General features: G+C 47.9%; 1 protein-coding gene across 3 annotated transcripts in view; it reads right to left on the bottom strand.

Annotated features, from left to right (window-relative positions):
- Nucleotides 1-17,225, bottom strand: part of frmd4a (FERM domain containing 4A) — a 562,285-nt gene that overhangs the window by 534,674 nt on the left and 10,386 nt on the right. The window lies entirely within an intron of this gene.

Genomic DNA, 17,225 nt, shown 5'->3' with positions numbered 1-17,225 from the left:
TGGACATTCTCTCTTCTCACCCCCCCCCCCCCCAAGGGTGCGTGGGAATGCAGAGGTTACAATCAGATCAGCCATGGTGGAGGATGATTAAAGGGCTAAGTGGCCAATTCCTGGCCCCAACTCATGTTGTCATGCAGAGTTGTGGACACAGCTTAGCACATCACGGAAACCAGCCTCCCCTCCATGGACTCTGACTTTACCTCTCGCTGCCTTGGTGAAGCAGCCAGCATAGTCAAAGACCCCACCCGCCCGGGACATTCTCTCTTCTCCCCTCTTCCAGCAGGTAGAAGATACAGGAGCCTGAGGGCACAAGGACGGTTTCTATCCCACTGTGATAAGACTATTGAATGGTTCCCTTATACGATGAGATGGACTCTGACTTCACGATCTACCTTGTGACCTTGCACCTTATTGTCTACCTGCACTGCACTTCCTCTGTAGCTGTTATTGTTTTTACCTGTACTACATCAATGCACTCTGTACTACCTCAACTTAACTGTACTGTGTAATGAATTGACCTGTACGATCGGTTTGTAAGACAAGTTTTTCACTGTACCTCGGTACAAGTGACAATAATAAACCAACACCAATACCCTGCTCCTGGATTCATTAGCTGAACGTGGAATACAAGGACCCTGTATGCCTTCTTCCCCACATTACCTACCAGTGTCTTCAGAGGTCCCCCCCCCCCAACTTTTCCAAAGGAGGTTTATTCAGTGATTACAACATCACATTATTACAACATAACAGTGCTCCACGATTCATGTCACTTATAGTTTCAAACAACAACACGGTCATCTCCATCCAGAACGCACTTGAGCCCCTGTAGCACCAACCAGTCCCAGAAATCCTCCATTGTACCTATGCATACCACATGCTCCTTCTCCAGGGACACACAGGCATAGACCGGAAGAGGGGCAGGCAATCGGCTCGGGCAGAACCCTCGTCAGGGATCGTTGACACCAAGGTCCCACTGTCCCTTGTACTTCCAAGGCCCCTACTATTCACCGTCATATTCTACCCTCATTAGTCCTCCCAAAGTGCATCGAATGAATTGATCTGTACGATCGGTATGCAAGACAGGTTCCTCGGTACATGTGACAATAACAAACCAATACACCTCACATTTTTCAGGACTACTATTGCTCTGCCCATTTTACCAACTGATCGATGTCATTCCATAGCCAACGACCATCCTCCACTGTCAACATCACCACCACCAATCTTCAGGTCACCCACAAACCTACCAATTAAACCTCCGACATTCACATCCAAATGGTTAGTATACACAACAAACAATAAGGGCCCCAGCACCAATCCCTGTGGCACACCGCAGATTTGTTTCCAATAGCAACAACCCTTCACCATCAACTCTGCCTCACATTACCGTCAATTTGGATCCAATTTTCCAACTTGTCCTGGATCCCAGGGGCTCCAATCTTTGGGATCAGTCCCCCATGTGGGACATTGCAAAGGCCTTACTGAAGTCCACGTCCACTGCATCAAACACATCACCCTGATCGACACAAAAAATTCACCTTCTCAAAATTCAAATCAGTCAGACAGGATCTCCCACAACGACATGCTGACTATCCCTGCCTCTCCAAGTGCAGATTGATCTTGCCCCTCAGAACTATTTCCAATCATTTTCCTCCCCGATGTTAGCGACACCCGCATGTAATTTTGAAGACAAAAAGAGACCGCAGATGCTGGAATTTGAAACAAAAAACGGAACGCTGGAAGAACTCAGTGGGTCAGGCAGCATCTGTGGAGGCAAAAGGTGTATGTCAATGTTTCAGGTCGAGACTGTACTTCCCTAGGTTATCCTATTCCCTAGGTTAGGGGCAGTAGTGTAGCAGTTAGCATACCGCTTTACAGCGCCAGCGACCCGGGTTCAATTCCACTGTCTGTAAGGAGTTTGTGTGTTCTCCCCGTGTCTGTGTGTGTTTCCTCCGGGTGCTCCGGTTTCCTCCCACATTCCAAAGACGTACAGGTTAGGAAGTTGTGGGCATGCTATGTTGGTGCCGGAAGCGTGGCGACACTTGCGGGCTGCCCCCAGAACACTCTATACTAAAGATGTATTTCACTGTGTGTTTCGATGTACATGTGACTAATAAAGAAATCTTATCTTACCCCTGCTGCCCTTCTTGAATAGATACTACGATTGTTGTCCTTCACTCATCGGGCACCTCATGTGGCAGGGAAGATTTGTAGCAGCCTGGGACAGATCTCATCCGACCCTGGGGTCTTATCCACCTTTCAACCCGCTATGACATCTGAAACCTCCTCCTTTTCAATAATTTGCTCTAGGCTGCCAGAAGCGAGGGCACAGTGTGTGACATCTGTGCGAGGATGGAGACGGCATATAAAGTAGAAGATGGGAGGTTGGAGGAAGAGAGAAAGAAACGTTCTTGGCGCGAGCAGAAACTGCCGGTTGGCAGAGGGGGACCTGGGTGTGGTCTCTCTCGCGAAGCAAGGAGTGAACGTGTAGACACAGCAAACCACCGGCAAATGGTATGTTGGTTGTTACTGCAAGGTCTTGCCATAACTGTGGGCTACAGTGTGTGGTGCTGGTCTCTGTGCATGCAGCAGACTGTACAGGTAGTCCCCACGTTACACAAGGGTCCCACTCCCGGGAATGGTCCGTAATCCGATTTCTCCGCAAGTCACAATAGTCTTTTATCCTCCCCACAGTAACCCGTTTCGTATCTTTCCACATACACTTGTTATAACTCTTTCATTTCATTGAATATTCACCCTAACACTGCCCACAATTAAACTAATGGAACGTATACTGTATCCAGTTATTGAATACCATGAAACGTTTTATTATTGTAGCTTGAAAAATGTTTGTTTAAAAAAATGTATGGGAGGATTTGCGTAAGGCAACGAAATCTGCTGGAGGAACTCATTGGGTCGACAGCCATCAGTGGGGGGTGGGGGGAGGAACTGTTGACGGTTTGGGTTGAAACCCTGCATCAGGACTGAACTGCCGACAATCCCTTCTCTCCCCCCCCCCCCCCCCCCCCCCCCCCACAGATGCTGCTCGACCCGCTGAGTTTCTCCAGTGGATCGTTCCAGCATCTCCCGTCTCGTGTCTCGAATTTGCGTAAAGTTGGATTTCCAGGAGTCAGGTCATTTGTAACCTGGGGAGCCCCGTCACCAAACTCCGAGACCTAGGACTCAACACCTCCCTCTGTAACTGGATCCTTGACTTTCCAACAAACAGACCGCAATCAGTGAGGATAGGCTGCAATACCTCCGGCACGATTATTCTCAACACTGGTGCCCCACAAGGCTGCGTCCTCAGCCCTCTACTCTACACCCTATACACTCACGACTGTGTGGCCAGATTCTGCTCTAACTCCATCTACAAGTTTGCAGATGATACCACCGTTGTAGGCCGTATCTCAAACAGTGATGAGTCGGAGTACAGGAAGGAGATAGAGGGCTTAGTAGAATGGTGTCATGACAACAACCTTTCTCTCAATGTCAACAAAACAAAAGAACTGGTCATTGACTTCAGGAAAGGGGGCGGTGTACATGCACCTGTCTACATCAATGGTACTGAGGTCGAGAAGGTTGAGAGCTTCAAGTTCCTGGGAGTGAACATCACCAACAGCCTGTCCTGGTCAAATCACGCAGATGCCACAGCCAAGAAAGCTCACCAGCACCTCTACTTCCTCAGGAGGCTAAAGAAATTTGGTTTGTCCCCTTTGACTCTCACCAACTTTTACCAATGCACCATAGAAAGCATCCTGTCTGGATGTATCACGGCTTGGTACGGCAACTGCTCTGCCCAAGATCACAAGAAGCTGAAGAGAGTTGTGGACACAACCCAGCGCATCACAGACACCAGCCTCCCCTCCTTGGACCCTGTCTTTACCTCTCGTTGCCTTGGTGTAGCAGCCAGCATAATCAAAGACCCCACCCACCCAGGACATTCTCTCTTCTCTCCTCTTCCATCAGGTAGGAGATACAGGAGCCTGAAGGCACATACCACCAGGCTCAAGGACAGCTTCTACCCCACTGTGATATGACTATTGAACGGTTCCCTTATACAATGAGATGGACTCTGACCTCACGATCTACCTTGTTGTGACCTTGCACCTTATTGCACTGCACCTTCTCTGTAGCTGTGACACTTTACTCTGTACTGTTACTGTTTTTACCTGTACTACATCAATGCATTCTGTACTAACTCAATGTAACTGCACTGTGTAATGAATTGACCTGTACGATCAGTTTGCAAGACAAGTTTTTCACTGCACCTCGGTACAAGTGACAATAATAAACCAACACACTCTCTAATCAAACCTACCTCTGGCAAGAGGCCAAACTTTAGCAACAGGAGGGTCGACAAGACAAGAAAGGAATCCTTAATGACGGAAAAGATGAACAAACCCAATAGTAGCAGTCCCCGAGTTACCTCATTTCACTTCAAGAAACTTCAGTGACCACACTTCAGAAGGACTTCACTGGCTGATCTTCAAGGCATTGGAGATCTCCAGAGATTGTGAGCGGGTACTATAGAAGTGCAGGTCTTTCTTTGTTTGATAGTAGCGGTATCATAATTACTTAATTTGTATTATTTGCTTCAGAACAATCCTGAACGGTTACCGGAATCTGTCCAATTACCCAACCCTCGCACTAATTATTTATTTTGCCAGTGGCTGATTTTTCTATCGCATCCGAGTCTGGATGTTTACCAAGTGAATCCTTCCCTTTGGTATTAATTAGACGTCTCGAGCAGCATTTGCAACTCCCTTAGCTTCAGTACCTGGGACAAACAATACATCACGGGCACATCCCTCCCCACCATCGGTCGAATCCACAGGAGGTGCTGCCTCAAGAAGGCAAAATGTATCATCAAAGGCCCCCACCAGCCGGGCCATGCCATCTTCTCACAGCTCCCATCAGGCAGGAGGTACGGAAGCCTGAAGTCCCACACCACCAGGTTCAGGAACAGCTACTTCCCTTCAACCATTCGGTTCTTGAACCAACCAGCACAACCCTAATCACTGCCTCAGTATAGCAACACTATGATCACTTTGCACTACAATGAACTTTTTCTTGTTCTAATTGTGTTTCTTCTTGTAAGAAACTGTGTATAATTTATGTTTTTCTTACGAATGCTGCTTTTATGATGCTATGTGCCTGTGATGTTGCACCAAGTAAGTTTTTCATTGCACCTGTGTATACGACAATAAGCTCAGCTTTGAGTACAAACATTCCTGTCGAGACTGCAGAGGCCAAGGGATTGTCAATCTCTCTTGAAAAGAGGGCTTCCATGCACAGGAGATCCAGCCCTACTCATTTCACACCAAGAAGGTCGTAACTCCACCCGCCCCCAAATGTAAAGCCCCCACCCAAAAGTGGCCTACAGTCTCTGCCGATAAGCTGTTAAAGATTCAAAGGAAGTAATTGCATCTCTCTGGGTATTTGACCTTCAATCCTGACCACAGATCATCTGGAATTTCAACACAGGACCAGAGCAACTCATTCACTCTGAAAACAGAGTTGCTCAACATCAAAATGTATCTGGCAAAATCTGGCCGCAAATCCATTCCGTTAATGCAAAGCAACCCCTCATTAACAGCGGGGCGGGGGGGGGGGGGGGGGGGGGGTGGTGTGTGGACACAACACTTCTGCCAGTCACCAAGTGCCCCCACATTGAGGGGTTCACTGTGGGTTTTTTTTGTTTAGGGCAACCACTGTAGATCCAAGGTCACATACAGATCAAAGCGGGCAGATTTCCTCTCCTGAAACCATCTGGTGCATCAGGGAGGAGGTACAGGAGCCTGAAGACCCACACTCAACGATTCAGGAACAGCTTCTTCCCCTCCGCCATCAGATTTCTGAACGGTCCATGAACCCATGAACACTACCTCATTATTCCTCTTTTGCACTATTTATTTATTTTTGTAACTTATAGTAATTTTTATGTCTTGCACTGTACTGCTGCCACAAAACAACAAATTTCACAACATATATCAGTGATAATAAACCCGATTCTCAACAATCTCGCAGTTTCATGGCGACCATTCCTAAATTACTTACCAGCCTATCATTTGAGAATGTTGTTGCAAGAATGTTGGGCCAATTCACTGACCAGTTGCAACTCACCATCTTGGGACTGCAGTCACATATAGGCCATGCTAAATTTGGTTAGGTCACATTTGGAATATTAAGTGGAATTCTGGTCGCCCCCTTACAGGAAGGATGTGGGGGCTTTGGAGAGGGTGCAGAAGAGGTTCACCAGGATGTTGCCTGGATTAGAGGGCATGTGGTTAGACAGACTTGGATTGTTTTCTCTGGAGTGTCGGAAGCTGAGGGGAGACCCGATAGAAGTTTATAAAATCAAGAGAGGCATAGATAGAGTAAATAGTCAGCGTCTCTTTCCTGAGGTAAAAATGTCAAATACTTGAGGGCATAGCTTTAAAGGTGAGAAGGGGAGAGTTGAAGGAGATTTGCAAGGCAAGTTTGTTTACACACGGAGTGGTAGGTACCTGGAACTCACTGCCAGGGGTGGTGATGGAAGCAGATACAATAGTGGCATTGAAGAGCCATTTGAGCTGGCACATAATCAGGCAGAGAATAGAGGGAGACAGACCATGTGCAGGCAGATGGCATTAGTTTGAATTGGCATCATGGTCAGCACAGACACCATGGGCTGAAGGGCCTTTTCCTGTGGTGTGCTGTTCTGTGTTATGTGTGAAGGGTTCTCCCTGGGATAAGGGAGGGGTGGGTAACTTGTGAGCTGATGAACTGCCTATTCTATTCACACTGGGCTTCTGTGTGCTCCTGATGAGCCTCAAGGTTCCCAATACCACCCTGAAAGGCCCTTCTCCACTTCAAGTGGTCAAGAGTCTGTGAGAATGTTGAATTTCTTCAAGGAGGCTTTGAGAACAGCCTTCAGCCTTTTAGAACATGGAAGAGTACAGTTCCTTCGTCAGAACAGGCCCTTCAACCCACAATGTTGTGCCGAACTAATTAAACGCCTGACTGAACTAATCCCTTCTGCCTACACAATGCTCGTATCCCTCCATTCCCTGCAACATTCACTTGCCAATCTAACTGCCTCCATTGTATTTGCCTCCACTACCATCCTATTCTTATTCCTCTGAACCTCCGGGAATTTAGTCCAAAAACAAGAGAGCTCCCAAGAAAGTGTCTGCTTCAAGTTTCTGACATCAGGGGCGTAAGAACATGAAAACTAGGAGCAGGAGGAGGCCATCTGGCCCGTCGAGCCTGCTCCGCCATTCAATAAGATCATGGCTGATCTGGCCGTGGACTCAGATCCACCTACCTGCCTTTTCTCCAGTTGCCCTGGCCTGCTGACAAGAGTGTGATCAGAACCTCAACGTAGGGGATATTGGCGCAGGAGAGCTCGCTGACGTTGGATGTGGAGGACTGTGCAGACACACCAGTGATGGTATCGTTCCTGAGCCTGGAGGATGAGGACCTCGAGTCAGGAGCACACAGATGGCAGACGGAGCACACCAGCTCACCAACCCTCCTCTCCACAGGGCAGAGTCTGCGGCTCTCCCGCTGTCCCCATCAGCCACCTCAAAACTGAGCAATTACCCAAGAAAAGGAAGGGCTTTAATTTCAAGATTTATCTAATTAATTGAACTCGATTCATGTTCTGCATCATGGGATTTGAACTCCCACCTCCAGTTGACTGATGCACTGCAGACACCACGCCATTAATGTTAAACAAATTAACGGCTGTAAATGTGTTCCTCGATGCCTCAACACACCGACAGCCTCACATCACGTGGTAAAAAAAGTCTCCTCGCTTTGTGTTCTGGAAACAAACTGAAAAACCCTAATTCTACCGCAGACCAGACTTCCCAGAACTTGCACCAACGTCGTTATATTTTTGTCATGTATAATTTATGTTAATTTAAGTTCATGTTAACTTACATTTGTCATGTTAGTAATGTACTGCTGCTGGAAAAAAGCTCATGTTCATGGCATTTATACCCTGGGTATGTATGCCCCTGACAATAAACCTGAACTTCTGTCTGGACCAGCTGCTCCTCATCGCTTCTGGGACCTTCGCTGTAAAAAGTCCTTCTTTTTCAATGCATTACCTTGAAAGAATCTGCCTTTAATAATGCCAGATTATGATTAATACATTTTCCTGCAGAATTCTCTCCAATAAAAACTGCTAACCCAATACAAACCATGATAGATGTCCCATCAGCTGAATATGAGCAGCTTCAAACCCCCTTGAAGCACTGGGAAACAAGGGCAAATGCAAGGAATAAATAACAGCTTCGGTTACTAAGGGAGTTCGGAAGCGCGAAGCAGGAGGGAAACGTTTTCCTGACACAAAACCTTTTAAGCATCCGAGAGCTTCTTGGATTGGAACATTTATAATCTGGAATCCGCATTTTACATACAATGATATGCGCAATAAAAAAAGGGATTGGTACAAATGGAGGCTTGATGGTCAGTGCAGACTGTGAGCCAAAGAGCCCGTTTCTATGCTGGATCACTAAAAAAAAGTGATGAAGGGAGCTACCAACATTTGATTAAATAACCTCTGCAAGGCCCAGGTAATTAGTTATTAGTAAATCAACCGGCTCCAGGACAGCTTCTATCCCGCTGTTATACGAATATTAAACGTTCCCTTAGTATGGTAAAATGGACTCTTAATCTCATAATCTACTTCATCGTGGCCTTGTACCTTATTGTCTGCCTGCACTGCACTTTCTCTGTAACTGTGACACTTTATTCTGCATTCTGTTATTGTTTTCCCTTGCACTACCTCAGTGCACTACGTAATGCAATGATCTGTATGGATGGCATGCAAAAAAGATTTTCACTGTACCTTGGTACATGTGACAATAATAAACCAATTACACTTTACAAAGCACTGTGCAAAGAATACATCTTCTAAATTAGATTCTGATTAATTCATCATCATACACACCAGGGTGCAATGAAATTCCTTACCTGCATGAAGCTCACAGAGTGAACAGTGTACGTGGTAATAATAAATGCAACAACGAGCACAAAACAGCAGAATGGGGCAAAGATTGTCGTGCAAACGGAGATAGTGCAAAAAGAAATGCTGGTGACAATAACAGAGAGAGGGGCAGTTCAGAGTCCAAGACCGTGGCAGCACCACCGGGAAGGGGATGTGAGAGAGGTGATTAGTTCAGGAGTCTGACAGCAGTGGGGAAGAAGCTGTTCTTGAACCTGGATGCCTGGGCTTTCAAACTCCTGGATCTACTCCCAGGAGAGAAAAGGGAACAGCCAGGGTGGCAGGCATCCCTGACGATACTGTCAACCTTCCTGAAGCAGCGCACAGTGAAGACGGACAAGACGGAAGGAGGTGAGGGGTCTGTGACGGACGGGGCAGTGTCTACCGTTCTCTGCAGGTTCTGTCGGTTCAGAACAAGAGCAGCTGCCATCCCAGGCTGAGATACAACCTGTCAGGGTACTTTCTACTGTGCATCTGTAGAAGTTGGAGAGAATCCTCGTGGACAAGCTGAATTTTCTCAGACATGTAAGAAAGTGAATAGCTGATGTGCTTTCCTGACCACCGCATCAGCGTGGAGGGACCAGGAGAGGTTGCTAGTGAGATGGATACCAAGGAACCTGAAGCTGTCGACCATCTCTACAGCAGCTCAGTTGATGAGCACAGGCTTGTGTTCACCCCCCTGCTTCCATATGGCAACAACCAATTCTTTTGTCTTGCTGACATTTAGGGCTAGGTTGTTGTTCTTTTAATAGGCAAAACTCCTCAGCAAATAAGTTCCTTACTTTACTAACTGAATAATTACAACACAAGAGGCTATTCAGCCCATTGTGACCATGCCAGCTCCTGGAGAACAAGCCCAGTCTCAGGATCAGATCAGCACTGATGTGATGCGAAATGTGTTGTTTTGCAGCAGCAGTACAGTGCAAGACATAAAAGACAAATAAATAGTGCAAAATAAAGGAATAACGAGGTGGCGTTCATGGACCGTTCAGAAATCTGATGGTGGAGGGGAAGAAGCTGTTCCTGAATCATTGAGTGTGTCTCTTCAGGTTCCTGTACCTCCTCCCCAATGGTAGTAACGAGAAGAGGGCATGTCCTGGGTGACAAGGGACATTCCCCTGTAGCCTTGCAACCCATCCTTCCTCAAGGGTTCACCAGCTCCCTTTTGATTTTTGGCGATTTACCTACAGTAAGAGGCAATTTAATCTACAATGGCTAATTAACCAATGTGGGAAGAAACCAGAGCAACTGGGGGAAACCCAGGCAGTCACAGGGAGAACGTGCAAACTCCACTGCACAGTGGGATCAAACCAGAGTCGCTGGAGCTGTGAAGCAGTAATGCCAACTACTGCACCACCGTGCCCGTCACATTACCTCTGAAGATCCGAGCCAAACTTCAGGGGATGATGGACCTACAGGGATGCTGCAGAGAAACGATGGGCATGTAACATTATCCACTTCCCACACACTTGGTTCCACTGACTTCAGGGGACTGAGGCAACGTACAGGGAGGGACAACCAACCCTCTCACAGGCCAACATTCCCGGCGACCAAAGCTAAACTTCTTCCCAAAGAAAGAGGTCTGCTCTTCCTGGGTGCATTACACACCACCACTTGTGATTCACAAACTAAAACATTCCCGTTGTTAGTGCATCAACCCGGGTGCTTTCACCTACTCCCAACGGACAGCTAACTGCTCCAGCTTCGACAGGCACCTTGACGACCCGCAATTCAGTTCCAGACCTCAACGCAGCCTTGGTTCCAACGTGGACCAGACAGCCGAATTCCAGAGGGAAGGCGAGAGCGATTGCCGTCGACATCGAGGCAGCATTTGACAGTGTGGTGCCAAGGTGTCCTATTAAAACTGGGCAAAGGGAAAATATTCCAATGGTCAGGGATGTACCTCACACAAAAGGTGGTTGTAGTTGTTGAAGGTCAATTATCCCAGCCCCAGGACATTACTGCAGGAGTTCCTCAGGACAGTGTCCTGAGCCCAACATGCTTCATCAGTGACCTTCCCTTCATCAGAAGTAGGGATGATTATTGCACAATGTTCAATTCCATTCACAACTCTTCAACAAATGAAGTAACCCCCGACTGCAGGCAGCAAGACCTGGACAACATTCAGATGATGTCTGGTAAGTGCCAAGTATCATTGGTGCCACAAGAGCCCTGGGCAATGACCATCTCCAACAGAGCCTACCCACCTATCCTTTGACACCATTTCCAAGTCCTCATGTGTGTTAATGGGACCAACCAAACGTTGTGGTGACAAGAGCAATCCAGGAGGCTGGGTATACCGCGGTGATGACTCACCTCCTGACACACCCAGGGCTCTCCACCGTTTACAAGTCAGGAGTGTTTCGGAACACCCTCCACTTGCCGGGATGAGTGCCAACAATAAGAGGCTGGACGCCAACCAGGACGAAGCAGTCCGCTCCATTGGCACCCCAGCCACCATCCCAAACATTCACTCCTTCCACCACTGACACAGAGGCTGCAGTGTGCACCGCCTACAGAGTGCACTGCAGTTACTTGCCCACACTACTCTGACAGCACCTCCCAAACCCACGACCTCTTCCACAAAAAGGAGGAACTGAGCAGCAGGAACAAGGAAGCACCACCACTTTCTGGTTCCCCTCCAAGTCGCACGCCTTCCTGACTTGGAAATAAATTCCCATTCCTTCATCACTGTTTGGTCTAAATTCAGCAAATCCCTCCCTCAAAACACAGCTCGCAGTTGCTCAAGGTGGAAATTGGAGATGGGCGATAAACGCTAGCCTTGAGAGCAACATCCATATCCCAAAAACACAAATAAAACTGAAAAGTTCACAGCGTTGTTTCCCAAGAGGTAGAAGTATGAGAGCGAGAGCACGAGATAAAATCAGGATCTCAGATTACTGTATAATTGCATTGAATAGTTGATAAAATTTTTAAAATTCTACACCATTTTAAAAAAGTGCTTGGATTAGAGGGTATGAGCTACAAAGGAGAGGTAGGACAAACTTGGGTTGTTTTCTCTGGAGTTTAAGGCTAAGGGAGACCTGACAGGTTTAAACGTACGAGAGGCATAGATAAGACAGGCAGAGTCTTTTTCCCAGGGTAGAAATGTCAAATGATAGACAGCACAGCGTTAACGTGAGAGGGGGAAAGTTTAAAGGAAATATGCAGGGCAGGGTTTTTTTTTCAAAAAATGTACAGAATGGTGGGTGCCTGGAACACACTGCCAGGGGAGATGGTGGAAGCAGGTACGTTTCAGAAGCATTCAGACAGGGACATGAACAGGCGGGGAATGGAGGGATACAGACCATGTGCAGGCAGATGTGTCGTCTAAATTGGCATCAGAATCAGGTTTATTATCACTGACATATGATGGGAAATTTGTTGTTTTGCAGCAGTAGTACAATGTAAGACAAACTATATTACAAAACAAAGTGCAAAAATCAGAATAACAAGGTAATGTTCATGGACCATTCAGATATCTGATGGTGGAGGGGAAGAAGCTGTTCCTGAATCGTTGAGTGTGGGTCTTCAGGCTCCTGTACCTCCTCCCTGATGGTAGTAACGAGAAGAGGGCATGTCTTGGATAGTGAGGTCCTTAGTTAACCCTCTGCAGCCTCCTGTGATCCTGCAAATTGGAGCCTCCATACCAGGCAGTGATGCAACCAGTCAGAATGCTCTCCACCATACATCTGTAGAAATCTGTAAGGCATCGTACTCAGCACAGACATCATGGACCGAAGGGTCTGTTTCTATGCTGCACAGTTCTATGTTCTTCCATTCTTGGGTCAGCCAGAATATCTCAGGTTTGCAAAGGTTACGATTTTTCTATGTATCTATGCACTTCCAATAAGATGCAAGACGGCTTTATTAGTCACATGTACATCGAAACACACAGTGAACTGCATCTTTTGCATTGAGTGTTCTGGGGGCAGCCCACAAGTGTCACCACGCTTCCAGTGCCAACATAGCATGCCCACAACTTCCTAGCCCATACGTCTTTGGAATGTGGGAGGAAACCGGAGCACCCGGAGGAAACCCACGCAGACACAGGGAGAACATACAAACTCCTCACAGACACTGGCCAGAATTGAAGCAGGGTCACTGGCGCTGTAATAGTGTTATGCTAACCACTACACTGTCTGCCAGTAATAAACTGAAATCCAAATAAATTTCAAAACATCACCATATCCCCCGGAGTCCTTAACAGCCACTGAGCTTCAGACATTGGATGGTATTATTAATTTCTATAGTGTATCATCTCTGAGCTACACTATAGACATCCTGTAAAGTTGTAAGCTTTATTAATCATATACTTTTCCATGGAAAAACTTGAGACATAGACAAAGATAAAATTATCTTTAAGGTGAAAAACACAATGATGCTGGAGGAGCTCAGCAGGCCAGGCAGCCTCCGTGGAGAAAAGCAGGCGGTCAACGTTTCAGGTCAGGAACCTTCTTCAGGACTGAAGGTAGGAAAAGGGGAAGCCCAATATATAGGAGGGAAAAGCAGAGCAGTGATGGGTGGACAAAAGAGGGGAGGCGGGGTGGGCACAGGGTGGTGATAGGTAGATGCAGGTAAGAGATAGTGATAGGCAGGGGTGGGGGAGGAGGGGAGAGCAGATCCACCGGGGGATGGGTCACAGGGAAGGAGAGAGGGGGAAACAAAAACGGCCAGGAAAGGTAAGAAGAAGCACGGGGGGTGGTGGGTGGTGGGTGGGGGGTGGGGGGGGGGGTGGTGGTGGTGTTGTGGGCAAGGGGATGACCTAAAGTGGGAGAATTCAATGTTCATGCCATTACGCTGCAAGGTTCCAAGACGGACAATGAGGAGCTGTTCCTCCAGTTTGCGCTTGGGATTCTCCTGGCAGTGGAGGAGGCCGAGGACTGACAGATCAGTGATAGTGTGGGGGGGGGGGGGGGGGAGTTGAAGTGACCGGCAGCGGGGAGATGCAGATCGCGGTTATGGACAGAGCGCAGGTGATCTGCGAAACGGTCACCTAGTCTGTGTTTGGTCTCAGCGATGTAGAGGAGGCCACACTCGGAGCACTGAACGCAGTCGATGATATTAAGGGAGGTGCAGGTGAATCTCTGTCTCACCTGAAAGGACTGTTTGGGTCCCTGGATGGAGGTGATGGGGGTGGTGTAGGGGCAGGTGTTGCACCTATGGCGGGGGCAGTGGAAAGTTCCTGGGGTGGGAGTGGGATGGGTGGGGAGGGAGGAGTGAACGAGGGAGTCGCGGAGAGAGCAGTCCCCGCGAAAGTCAGAAAGGGGTGGAGAGGGGATGATATGCTTGGTGGTGGGGTCCCGTTTGAGACGGCGGAAGTGGCAGAGAATGATGTGTTGGATACGTAGGCTGATGGGATGAAATGTGAGGACTAGGGGGACCCTATCCCTGTAGGGTCTGCGAGGAGTGAGGGTGAGATCAGAGGTGTAGAAAATGATAGAGATACGGGTGCGAGCTCCCTTGACCACAGTCGGGGGTGGGGGGGGGGGGGGGGGAGTCCCGGTTAGAAAAGAAGTTGGACATCTCGGACGTCCTGGAGTGGAAAGCCTCATCATGGGAGCAGATGCGGCAGAGGAATTAAATTATCTTTAATCCTGAATGCTGACAGGGCGTACAAAGCACATTTCATGATTTATCTACAATGAAATATCTGTTAGTCGGACAACCCAACTTGTCGAGTCCAGTTAAGGAAAACATAACACACATCTCACACAAGGTCAGTCATAGGTAATTCAGCTCGTTTCTTCTGCCAGTCAGTGAGATCACAGCTGATGTGCACCTACACTCCATCCACTCCAAAAGTAACACCTATTTAAAACATTAAAGTAAAGATGGTGTAATAAGTGCATTTCCTTTATAGAACAACATTTTATGTTTATAATTTTATGCATTTTTTTTTACAAATTCATTTTCGGGATCTGGGCATCATTGGCAAGGACAGCATTTATTGCCCCTCCGTAACTGTCCCCGAGAAGGGAATGTAGGGTCACCTTCTTTGAACCAAAGAAATGAAACAACCCCCGATTGACCAGGACAACATTCAGACGGGGCTAACAAATGGCAAGCAATACTTCTGCCACGTTCTTCCTGCTGGTGGTGGTGATCCCACGGTCCTGCTGGGAGGGAGTTTCAGGATTTAGACCCAGTGATAGGTTTCCAATATCAGAATGATGCGCGACTTGGAGACGAACCCGCAGGTGGTGGTGTTCCCCGGGCCTGCTGCTCTTGTCCCTCGTGGCGGTAGAGGTTGTGGGCTTGGGAGGTGCCGCAGCCATAGCCCAGGTATACACGTGCGTGTCTGTGCACACACTTGTCCCAAGGTTCGAGAGAGCTCTTGGCACTGCACTCAACCGGCACACTCCTGACCTGTGGATAGCAAAAAGGTTTGGAGTATCAGGAGAGGAGACTTGGCACAAAGGGACCCAGCCTCTGACCTGTACTTACGTAGCCGGTCCAGTCAAGCCTCTGGTCAATGGTGACTCCCCAGAGATTTGGTGATGGTAACTCCACTGAATGTCGGGAGCAGGTTGTTAGATTCTCTCAACGATTGTTGTCATTATCTGGCATTCTTCTGGCATGAATATTACTTACCACTTCAGTCCATGCCCAAATGTTGTCCAGGCCCCGCTACATCTGAATGAGGTGCTTCATTTGCTGAGGAGTTGTTTATGGAATTGAATATTGTGCAATCACCAGCAAACATCCCCACTTCCGACTTTACAATGTGAAGAAGGTCATTGGTGAAGGAACTGGAGGTTAGGTCTAGAACCCTGCCCTGAGGAACTCCTGCAGTGATGTCCTGGGACTGGGATGATTGACCCCCAACATCTAAAACTTTCTTCCTTTGTGTGAGGCGTGTCTCCAGTCACTGGAGTGTTTCCCCTTGATGCCCATTGACTTCAGTTTACCAAGACACCTCGAGACCACACTCAGTAAATGCTGCCTTGGTGTTGAGGGTAGTCCCTCTGCTCACTTCTGGAATTTAGCTCCATGGTCCAAGTGTGGACCACAACTGTGATGCATTGTGGAGTGGAGCGGTCCTGGATCAGCAAGTAGGTTCTTGGCAAGTGTCACTCGACAGCATTGTCAATGGCAACTTCTGTCACTTTGCTGATGACAGAGTGTAGATTGATAGGTCCCGCCTTTTGTTGACCGAGATGTGGCTGGACAATTTTCCATACTGTCAGGTAGATACCATGTTATAACTGACCTGGAACAGCTTGGCCAGAGGCACAGCTAGTTCTGGAGAGGTCTTCAGTACACAGCTGGGACGTTGTCTGGTCCCAGAACCTTTGGTATATCCAGTGCTCTCAGTCATTTCTCGGTGTCACGTCAGGTGAATCAAATCGGCTGCAGACTGACTTCTGTCCACCACCATTCACGATGAGATCGGCAAGACCGCAAAACCTCGATCAGCCCTGTTGCGAAGCTCAGCTCAGCCCTGTGCATTACTTTACCGTTCAGTACTCACTGAGTCGTGTTGCAGCTCATCATTTTTAGGTACACCTTACGCTGCTCCCAGTGTACCCATCTGCACTCTTCATGGCTTGACAATGATGGGGAAAGTGAGGGATAGGCCAGCTCACTAGGTCACCGATTGTGCTGATGAAAGTATCCTGACTGGTTGTATCACGGTCTGGTACAGCAATTCGAACACACAGGAATGTAAGTAGCTGCAGAGAGTAGTGGACTCTGCCCAATATATCACAGGAACATCCCTCCCCACCATCGGGAGTATCTACAGGAGGCGCGGCCTCAAGAAGGCAACATTCATCATCAAAGATCCCCACCATCTGGGCCGCGCCATCTTCTCGCAGCTACCATCGGGCAGGAGGTACAGAAGCCTGAAGTCCCACACCACCAGGTTCAGGAACAGCTACTTCCCTTCAACCATTCGGTTCTTGAACCAACCAGCACAACCCTAATCACTACCTCAGTACAGCAACACTGGGACCACTTTGCAGTACAATGGACTTATTTTTGTTCTAACTGTGTTCTTTCTTACATAATTTATGTTTAATTTATGTTTTTCTTGTGAATAAACAATCTTGTGAATCAACAATCAACACTGGCACACCTCAAGGCTGCGTGCTTAGCCCACTGCTCTACTCTCTCTACACTCATGACTGTGTGGCTGGGCACAGCTCAAATGCCATCTATAAATTTGCCAATGACACCACTGTTGTTGGCAGAATCTCAGATGGCGATGAGGAGGCATACAGGA

This window comes from Pristis pectinata, chromosome 19, assembly GCF_009764475.1.
Source record: "Pristis pectinata isolate sPriPec2 chromosome 19, sPriPec2.1.pri, whole genome shotgun sequence".
Taxonomy (NCBI): Eukaryota; Metazoa; Chordata; class Chondrichthyes; order Rhinopristiformes; family Pristidae; genus Pristis; species Pristis pectinata.
Note: the sequence above shows the minus strand (reverse complement) of the source record. Positions and strands in the feature narration are given on the sequence as shown.